The sequence below is a fragment of the Neophocaena asiaeorientalis genome, unplaced genomic scaffold (assembly GCF_003031525.2).
Source record: "Neophocaena asiaeorientalis asiaeorientalis breed wild unplaced genomic scaffold, Neophocaena_asiaeorientalis_V1.1 scaffold713, whole genome shotgun sequence".
Classification (NCBI taxonomy): domain Eukaryota; kingdom Metazoa; phylum Chordata; class Mammalia; order Artiodactyla; family Phocoenidae; genus Neophocaena; species Neophocaena asiaeorientalis.
In genome coordinates this window covers 671609-679378 of record NW_020174925.1, presented here as the reverse complement: position 1 = coordinate 679378, position 7770 = coordinate 671609, and the positions used below count along the sequence as shown (strand labels likewise).

At 45.4% G+C, this 7770-nt stretch overlaps 1 long non-coding RNA gene across 1 annotated transcript; it reads right to left on the bottom strand.

Moving 5' to 3' along the window:
- Positions 1 to 886: 886 nt before the first annotated feature.
- LOC112410654 (uncharacterized) lies at positions 887 to 3589 on the bottom strand. The gene is made up of 3 exons (XR_003005466.1): positions 3526 to 3589; positions 2253 to 2357; positions 887 to 978 (listed from the first exon to the last, which is right to left on the bottom strand). It is a non-coding gene; the product is annotated as an uncharacterized LOC112410654 (long non-coding RNA).
- Positions 3590 to 7770: the final 4181 nt, after the last annotated feature.

Sequence of the window (7770 nt, the reverse complement as noted above, 5' to 3'; positions counted from 1 at the left end):
TTGAATCTGCTCTGCTCATAGTTCCTTTTCTTACCGGAACTGCTCTTGTGAGGTTTGCAGTTCCAAAGCCTCCGGTGAGATGCCATTTGCTACAGCTGAATTTTTTTTTAAAAGTCAAAACCTAAGTAAATCTGACAATTTTTTTAAAAACTGGAATATGAAGCATGGGTTATGCTTCTACAGGATCATCGATGAGTTTTGTTGTTTGGTTGAGTATTTAATGTATTTTACTGCTTGCTGGTCGTTATTCAGAGATTGATGAACTGAAGCATGAAACTTTGGAAAAACCAACAAAGACTGCTCTATTGATGAGGGTTATGAGGTGAGTAGTGATAGGAATTCCATAAATCCCACATGGAAGTCTGTATTATTCCAGTCTCCCCTCCTGGATTCCTCTCCATCCCTGTCCGTGTCTCTCTTTTCCTAGTCTTTTCTCCATGTTTCTCTCTCCCTCAGCCTGTGTGTGTCTGTCTGCATCAGTTCCTGCTTTGTCAATTCCTCATCTCATGTTCAAAAAGGGTTTACTCTACCTCACGAAAATGCATACAATATAGCAAGATAGCATCGACTCAAAGTAGATGAGAAAGGAAAGGAAAACCACAGAGTAGGGTCAGAAATGAGACTAATACAAAATTGCAGACTATGAAGTCCTACTCTCAAGCTGTGGGTGCCATAAATATCCTCCATGCTCTCCAGCAGTCATTCCAAAGACAGAAATACAATTCAGTGTCCATGAGATCAAATCATACCAATTGCTCAAGCTTCCTAAATCTGCATAATTTATGAAAACGACGCGTCACAATGACACAATTGTCAGCAAATTCCTCCATCTCACAAATGGCCCTGACACACTTAAGAAGCAGAAATCCCTGACAGAGTTCACTCACCTTCCCTGGCTGGAAGCGCTGGTTTCCCAGTGTGCTTAATGGGAGTATTAGTTCACACAGCAGCTAATAAATTTGTGGAATTCATTACCCCCTGGAGAAGGTGCAGGCAGGAAATAGAAATGGATTAAAAAAGGGTTCGTCAAATTTATAAATGGTGAAGCCATAAATAGCTCTTCCTTTGTTTGCATTTAATAACATTTCATTTTGTGACCGACCCCACCCCCATACCAGCTATTCTAAAGTACAATCTTACAGCTCCTTACCCCTTTCTCCAGTAAGATTTCTGATGATATATATAACACAATATATACTTATGTCTAGAAATACTATATTTTTCATTCTTTGTTAGTAGAAGTGTATTTCAAATTGGAGTAGCTTTGTTTAAAAATAGGTAAGATGCTTTAACAGTCTTTACATTTTCAGTGTATTTTATAACTCTACACAACACATAACTAAATTAGTAATTTCAATGCTGCAATTCCAACTTATACTCTGATTTAGAACAAATTCATCATGCTTTGACAACCCAACTGAAGTAAACCTGGCCCTGGGAACATTTTGGAAACTTTCTTATTGCTCGAGGCCCAAAAGGGAGTGAGGAAGGTAACTGGGGTTGGATTAAGCTTGAGCAGCGCTTTGCCTGGGCAAGGAGAAAGTGAGGTTCTGTGGTTTTGTGTAGCAGCTGGTGCCTGTCTATCCTACGATCCTGCCTGCCTGAAAGAGGGGAGATACGCAGTCAGTGTTTGCAGGGAACCAGCATGGCTACAGCTGACCCCTTCCAGGAGTCACCCATCGGTGTGACCCATGTGGCAGTTCTGGGAACCAGGCCCTCTTCAGCCAGAGCTGGGCTTTCCCTATCCTCTCAAAAGCCCCTAAGCATAACAATGAGAGACAGGACTCTGCTGAGCTTCATGTCACTTTCTTAGCTTCAGTTTGGAGAAATTCTGGAGAATTTACCAAGTCTCTGAGTGGCTGGGGAAAAGTAGCCAGAAGCCACTAGATTCACTGTCTTTTCAGAGAAAGAACCTCTGGGCACCTTGGGAAGGAATTGATATCAGCATGTCTAGTTTATACCAGGGAGAACCGAGGCTTATGTGCATGGGGTTCTTTGGGCCTTTAAATTCCAGGAGTTATGTTTTAGAATGATTTTGGAGGTGGGAATGAGGGTAGTAAAAATAGTTACGCTGCCATAAACATCTACCCTTTGTTGTGTTCGGATTTTCGATAACTGTCACCAGCACGGCAGAAGCAGGTCTTGAGACGTAGATTCAGGCCAAGAAAAAGAGGCCAGATGTTCTCCTGGTCTACCTTCCCTGTAGTCCCACTGGGGCTTGCTCTGAATATCACCTTGGACAAATTGCTTACCTCCTTTACATCTTCTTCCTCAGCCCTAAAAACAGGCAGTGACCTCATGCTGAAGGTCGTTTTCAGCTCCAGCTCCCATCCCTCCTTCCTGGGCTCTTGGTTCCGCTGGAGTAAACAGCAGTGCTAAGTGTCCTGTTAAGGGTGCTCCTGCCGGCTACCTGCGAAACTCACATGAAGCTCCTAAGTACTGACTTTTCTCCTGGTGTGCATCTCACCAGAATATTCCTGCTGAACGATAACACACTGACATCTGTACTAAGCAAGAACTGTTTGAAGGTTTTCAGGAACCCACCAGAAGAGAGCTGGGAAAGCAAATGCAAGCCACCTTCTCTTTAAAACGAGGACGAAAAGGAAACACCTCAAGTTGTTGTAAAGATCAAATGAAATATTTAGCCACCACGGTGTCCTGTGTACACAGTGCTGTGAATCCTACGGTGCGTATACTGGGAGGTGACCAAGACTGTCTTTGCACAGAAGAAACTAAGGTTCAGAGAGGTGAAGAAAATTCCCCAAGTTGACATAATTAGGAAGTGGTAGAACTGGTTTTTAAACACACAAATATTTGACTCCAGAACTCATGCTCTTAACCAGTATATTTATGAGTTGTTTGGCTTTGCAGTGGTCAATGCGTGTGGGCTTTGGGGTCAGACAGGAAGAGATTTAAAAGGTGACTCTACCACTCACCCGGGGTGACTCTGGACAACATAACTGATTTTGCTGAGCCTTAGTTTCCTCATCTGTGATGATTAAATGAGATTATATGTATAAAGCACCCAACACAAGGTAGGCTTCGGCAGATGGTTTTTGTCCTGAGTCTGTCATGTTCCTAAAGCGGACCCTGAGAAGAGGCTTTGGAGGCAGTAGTTTATCAGGGAAGTGATCCTCAGAAGTACAAATGAGGAAATAGGGAATATGTGACAGGGAAGGAACAAGAGTCAATAAAGTGTATGTTATTGGCCAGCTAACCACTGTGAGCAACTGGGGCTCAAACCCATCTACACTGTCTGAGAAAATGTGTGGAAGCCAGCACAGAATCATCCCACCAATGCAGCAGTTCTCAAACCTGAGGACACAATAGCATCTCCTGGAGGGCTTGTTAACACCAGCGGCTGGGGTCCATTCCCAGAGTTTCCCCATGAGAAGGTATGGGGTGGGGCCCAAGAGTTTGCATTCCTAACTAGTTCCCAGGTGATGCTGAGGTTGCTGGTCCAGAGGCCACACTCTGAGAACCACTGCACTAAAAGATGGGAGGTGGGGGTATGGAGACACTTACTTGTTCCCTACTGATTGAGACGCTCCATTGTTCGAGGATGTAACTCCCATGCACATATTTCCGCGACGGCCTGCCGTGGTGAAGCAAATTCAAGCAGCAAAAGAGAAACAGGTGTTTAGAGGTAGGAAGCAACTGTCTCTCACAGCAGCTGATAAACGCAAGTAAGCTGAGGAATAGGGACAGGGCATCAACAGTGTCTGCTCTACTTTCTCTTCCCCGTTGTTGCTGCATTTGTGACCATTATTAGTCTCCAAGCTGAAGGGCTATAGTCTCAAGGTCATTGGTGGAGAAATCTCTGAACCCAATGGTTCTGAAGGTGGAAAACTCCCTCAGCCTGAGGCTGACAGCAGCCGTGAAGGACTCTTCCAGGTCAGCAATTTCTTCAGTGAATCAAAGGAATGAGGAGGAGAGGAATGGAGCCAAGGCCAGAGAAGTCTACAGTGACTCTGCAGTGATCAGCAGACCCACCATGACCCAACACAAACTCCTGACCGCACTGAGGCACTCTTTGCAGGCACATCCTGCAAAGAGGATGCATTTTATTTATTTATATTTTTTTTTGTGGTACGTGGGCCTCTCACTGCTGTGGCCCCTCCCGTTGCGGAGCACAGGCTCTGGACATGCAGGCTCAGCGGCCATGGCTCACGGGCCCAGCCTCTCCGCAGCAAGCGGGATCCTCCTGGACCGGGGCACGAACCCGCATCGGCAGGTGGACTCTCAACCACTGCACCACCAGGGAAGCCCAAGAGGATGCATTTTACATGCAAATCATGCAGGGTGCAGAGCTCTCCCACACGTTCTTTGTGCCCTGGGGAGCAAATGGCTAACACTGGCGGTAAAATGGGACTGTTCCATTATTGTGTTCCACATATATATTTAATTGTCAGCATTGCAATAGCTTTGACTACAAATAAGCACAATCTCATTGCCCATCAGTTGTTTGATGGGAGGGGAAAAGGCAGTTTGGAGATGATTTTGAGGTGACACACATCATTATCATCTTTTTGTATGAGGTTTTGTTTTCATTCTTCATTTCCCTCATCCTCTACTCAGTGCTTATATTTTTCTACAAATTCAATATCAAAATACTACCAGCACTACAAGATATTCTAGCATTCCTCTGAGTCCTGAGGGGTTCATTTACTAATTCCAGATAGCTGTAGTAGTATTTTTTTTCTTTTCTCAAAACACTTTAATATCTCTTAATTCCTTCATCCTCTTAAGAATGCCTTGGGCTTAGAGCGTTGGCAAGAACACTATTTGCAAATGAGGAAACTGAGGCACAGAATTGCAAATTGAGTTGTTCAGGAATTGACTGGCAGTGATAGAGCTGATTCCCAATAATCTGCAGAGTATCGTGTTCAGTTTTGCTCACGTGGCTAGAAAATCTTTGGACATATTAATCAATGAGTATAGAGAATTCCCCATAGTTCCTTTTCCCTTTACTCAAGCAAATAGCAGAGCTCTCTGCTCAGTACCCCAGGGTAGGTATGTGGTTCAAAAAGTAAAATTAGCACTGGAGAATTCCACGAATTTCTGGAAGAAGTAGGAAGGAAAGTAGAAGAGCAGAGATGGGGTGGTGGAAAGGTGCAGCAGAGACTTAAGAGGATGGAGAAACATGGAAAGAGAAGACTGCCCTCAGACCAGAAAAGGACTCCCTGAGGTTCAGGAAGAGTGGGAAGAGAGGGCTGTGTCCCAAATCAACAGGGATCCAGACCCCCACCTCCTGGCACTGCAACCAAGGAGGAGGCCAAACCCCAAGAGGAAGTGCTGTGTGAGGTTCACACCCCGGACTCAACAAAGATTTTCAGAGCCCCGGCATATTCAGGAAGTAACAGTGTCCCAACAACTGAAAGGCCCATGAGGACAGAGACGTAGGATGTCTCAGTTTAGAGACAGTGAGCAATCACAGAGGTCCCCGCAATCTTCCCCATGTCCCCAACTCAGCACTGATTAATACCTGGATCATTGACCCAAGTCCATGAGGCAGAGGCTGGGGGGCAGGGGTCAGTGTAAAGGGAGAATCCTCAGAATGGCTACTAAGTATCTATCAGAGGAAGAGTGACTCTGACTTATAGGATATAAAGTAAGTGATATTTCACACACCTGAGTTTGAAGCTGAGCTTTAAACTTGTAATATACGTTTTGTGTTGGGCTGCACCCTGCAGGCCAATAAGGCCTGCACTTGCCCAGCTTTAAGCCTGAAGAAAGAGCCCGGAGTCAGCAAAAGAGACCTCAATGGTTTAATGAATGGGGAAGCTTACACATCTGAAGCAAGGTCCTGGAGCAACATCCCACCATATGTGTGGTGGATGGCGGCAGGCAGGATGTGGAGGCAGTCTTCACTCCCAGGGAGAAGGGGAGACTATCAGTTATAGGGGAATTGATGTCAGGTGGGCTCATTAGTTACCAGGGAAACCAGTAGAAGGGCACGCCCCTCACCACCCCTTTGATAAGAACAATCACCAGCTGGGGCTTGGGGCAAGTATGTAGGAAGGTCAGTCACATGCATAGGGTGTAGGTGAAGCAGGGACTGGTGGAGCAGGGGATGTACAGAGAACAAGAGAACAGCCATCTTGAGAAGCCTGACCATACATTTTGGTACCAGCAACATTCTTGAACCAGGGAGAGTCTTAGGTAAAAGGAGTGAAAATTTCTCTAGACTCTTCCATCCTGAAATGCTGGTGCCCCTCCAGGGCTTTCCTCTACTGCCTCCTGGCTCCAGGGCTGCATCTTCCTAGATGCTTGCTCAAGGCACACCTTCCACTACCACCATCAACACACCACCTTAGAATACCAATTAGATTATTTAATAATCTTCATCATTCTTCTCTCCACCCAACCCCTAGGAGCTATAACACCCAAAGCACAACTTCCATCAGAAAGAACAGATGACCCTGCAGAAATTCTCAAGTAAGGATGTAGGAGTACAGATCCAGATGTAGGGATCTAAATAGAATGATAGGAATAGAAGTGAGGCATGAGATTCTTATGTTTACCAAAATGGACATGGTAGGAAGAGCTCAAGAAAAGCATCTTCAAAATCAGGGCATGGTTGTTAGGGTGCTGTAGACACATAAGCCATGCAGGACCAAAGGTTCAGAACCACTGCATTATGTTAACTCATAAAAGGCTTTGGAACTATGGAAAGCCAGGAGAGCAAGGAAGATCCCAGCTCTACCATTTATTTACATTGTGCAAGTTAGTACAAGCATCAGAGGTCATTGTTATCTCACAGGATGATACTAATATTAGCAACTCATCTCATCAGCATCTCATCACTATCATTTCTATACTACCACTTACAGGTAATTCTTAATTGAGAATTTATCATAGAATAGGTATTGTTTTAAGCTACACACAAACTGTTTGTAGCATTATTTTTATTCCTGGTTTCATATGAGGAAACTAAGGTACAGAGGTTTAACGGCTTGCCCACACAGACACAGTTGCAGACACAGAGAGTAAACCCTGTGTGTGAAGTGAGGGCTCTGAACCACTCTGCTGTCCTGTGCATAGAGGGGTTAGGAGGATTACAGGAGACAATCTAGGACAGTGTTACACACATATTAAGCCATGCCAAGGGGATATAATCATAAGAAAACCAGGTTCCTTCCCAATCCATGATGTATTGGTCAGGGTTCTTGGTTGTAAAGAGGCAACATACCTCTGGGAAATCTAAGCAGCAGGGAGTTTACCCAAAGGATATTGAGTGACTCAGAACCATGGAAGGCCTGGCCAACAAGACTTGGGTGGACAGTAAGGGCAGGGAGGCATAGTGAAGACCCTGCCATAATAACAATCTACTCAGGACCCACCACCAGCCCTGTTGACTCCAGCCACTGACCACAGCTCCACAGAGCTTTGCCACCCCCAGACCCTCCCTGCCATGCTGCCTGACATGCTAACACAGCCACAGCCACCAGGCAGAAGGTCTAACACCCACCCCCCGCCCTGCATATTTTGTCTCTCCTTCAAGTCCTAAGGGCTCAGTCAAAAGAAGTTGCTGCACCACACTTAGGTCACAGGCTCACTGCTTATCTTGCTAGGGATCTATCACAGTCAGCTATTGCCACAATAATGCTGCATAACAAACCACCCCAAAACTCAAGAGCTTGTGTCAATAAGCATCTGCTTTTCTGGCTCACTACAGGTCAGCTGGGGTAGCTCTGCTTCGGACTGCAGATCAGTGGGGATCAGGTCTGCTCCTTGAGTCTCCCATCCTCCTTATTGGCTATAAGAGGC